General features: G+C 32.0%; 1 protein-coding gene across 1 annotated transcript in view; it reads right to left on the bottom strand.

Annotated features, from left to right (window-relative positions):
* LPXN (leupaxin) overlaps window positions 1-2,845 on the bottom strand; it is a 31,848-nt gene that overhangs the window by 20,046 nt on the left and 8,957 nt on the right. The window lies entirely within an intron of this gene.

Raw genomic sequence — 2,845 nt, 5'->3', positions numbered from 1 at the left:
TGGTGCCCCTCTCCCTGCCCTAAAAGCAATGAAATAGAGAAGTACTCAGATAGAAACCACCAAACACATAAAATGAGTCAGCAAAAAGCCCCTTTAACTAGACAGGATGGCGTATAGAGGAAGGATCTAACATGATCAGACTTAACACACCAAAAGAAATAATGTGGGACTCTAAGGGAAGGTTGGTCCACAACGCATTTATTTTTTGAACAAATATTCATTGAGTACCTATCATGTGCCAGGACTGGAAATGTAGCAGCCAAAAAATAAAACAAATCAAAACAAATGGACGAAAATTGTCTACCCTGGACCTTGTGAAAAACAGATAATAAACAAATTAATGTGTAAAACATAAATTAATTAATATGCAAAATTAATTGGGGGTGGAAGAAATGGCAATTAAAAATATATTGACTGCCATAAAAAATAATGAAATCTTACCATTATGACAACATAGATGGGCTTAGAAGGTATTATGCTAAATGAAATAAGTCAGACAGAGAAAGACAGATACCATATAATTTCACTTATATGTGGAATCTAGAAAACTAAATAAACAAAACAGAAACAGACGTGTAGATACTGAGAACAAAACTGATAGTTGTCAGATGGGAGGGGCCTTGGAGGCCTGGGTGAAAAAGGTGAAGGGATTAAGTACAAATTGGCAGTTACAAAACAGTTATGGGGATGTAAAGTACAGCATAGAGAATATAGTCAATAATATTGTAATAACTATGTATGGTACCAGCTGGGTACTAGACTTAACAAGAGGATCACTTCTTAAGCTCATTAACCAATAAAATAATTAAAAAATAAATAATAAATAAATAAGATAAACATACTGATCGGGAAAGGACTCACTGAGAAAGGGATTCTTGAGCGAGGACTGATAGGAGGTGAGAAAAGCTTGCAGATATCAGGGGTAACCTGGTCCAGGTAGAAGGAAGAGCAAGGAGGGCACCCTGGAGCATCTGTGGCCTGAGCAGAGTGAACCAGTGAGACAGGGGCAAAGAGTAAAGGGGGCCAGATCATACAAGTAGAGTGACCACATAATTTATTGTTCAAACTGGGAACACTTCTGAAAATGAAAGGGCTACTAAAAATAATTAATATTATATACTTTTTAAAATGTGTATTTGTTCACCAAAAGTTTGGTTTTATTATATTCGTGGAACTATACAATAATTCCATTCAAAACTTAATTTCAAGACCAAATTTTCTAGAATATTTTTAAATGACAGATAGCTATAAACATTAAATCAAAAATATTTTTTAAGAGTTTCATATTAATTGAACATTTGAAAACAGCACAAGTAGATAATGATTTCTGATATAGGTTCACACACCTTAATCGGTGTGTGAACCGACTAATTATCATTGCTGTCTCTGACATTGCAATGTAGAATTTTTTCTGAAAATGTCTTTTGTTTATATGATATATATATATTTATTTATTTATTTTACTGCATAAGACCAGATTTTTATTTAAAGATATTTGAAGCTGTGGTCACTAATTGCTGGAATTTAGTTTAATGAATTATAATATTAAAAACAAAACACTTAAAAGTTTATAATTCCCACTGTAGTTATATCATATTTTAGTATGATGTTATGCCATCTATTTTAATAAAGTTTTTTATCTTCTCCTTTAAGTTATTACATATATTTTATAAATTTGCTATCTCCTACACAGCTGTATTTTATGGTTAATATATTTGGAATAGTTGACACATTTAACTGATGCCTTTCTGTAGACTGTAATATTTTTAAATGAGAAAGTACTCCCTCTCTAGATGCGCATGAACCTATAAATTCAGAGAAAAATCTGCTTAATAAAAGATATTCTCAATTCTGTTTTTTGTATTAAATCATATAAATATTTCAGCCCCAATATTTTCACAAGAGCTATATTTCAAAGCACCTTTCTTCAAAATTTTTACAGGACAGAGCTTTTACATTGTCTCGTTGTGTGATCCCTCTTAACATTTCACCAAATGTGGATATTGCAAAATCATAAGCCTTCATAATTTCATCCCATCTTGGTGGAGAATATAAATTTATCCAATTACAAGTAGGAGCTCTGTCGAAGTCAAGATTTTTCCAAAGTATATTTTCATATTAGGTAATTAAACCATTTGAGTTCTCATCTTTTGATCTGTTCAATTTCTCCCTGGCTTTTGAAGGCAGAGACTTGAGTTTCTGCCTTTTTGCAAGTTTTGTTTTATGTAATTGCAACTTGCTAAAAGTTTCAAAAGCTGAATTTTCCTGCTACATTCATTGAATAATTTGATTAAATTTTTCCAACTGATTTTGCACATGAGGTGACCTAAATTTAGGTTGCTTTACAATGTGTTTTTCAAAGCCTCAGGCATTCCTAAAATCCAATAGATGACAGGGAATACAGAGATACAGCTATGCTGAAAAATTTGAGGATTAAACATCAGCTCTGTCACAAAAATTTTGTAGAGTACATGTATATATGTATATATATACACACACACACACATACACATACACTACTTGGTATATATGTACATACACACTCTGTGCATGTATATAAATTTTGACAATTGCAGTTTCTATTTTGAGTGGTAGAATACTACAGCTCATTTGAATGTAGTCATGAATTTTGTGCACATCACAACCAATTCCAAGTACATTTTTGCTCCACAGGTTTTTCAGTATGTAAGAACATTGTTTTTACCACAATGCTGTGCTCCACCAAAATCCGTATTCCTATTATTACCACCCCTCCCCCATAAAAAACTAACATCAGATCTTCATTGTTGAACTTTTCAACTAAATTACAAATGTATATATATTTTTATATATTGTATATGCTGTA

The sequence above is a fragment of the Pteropus alecto genome, unplaced genomic scaffold (genome assembly GCF_000325575.1).
Source record: "Pteropus alecto unplaced genomic scaffold, ASM32557v1 scaffold668, whole genome shotgun sequence".
Classification (NCBI taxonomy): domain Eukaryota; kingdom Metazoa; phylum Chordata; class Mammalia; order Chiroptera; family Pteropodidae; genus Pteropus; species Pteropus alecto.
The sequence above is the reverse complement of the archived record's forward strand: the minus strand, read 5'-3'. Positions and strand labels throughout refer to the sequence as shown.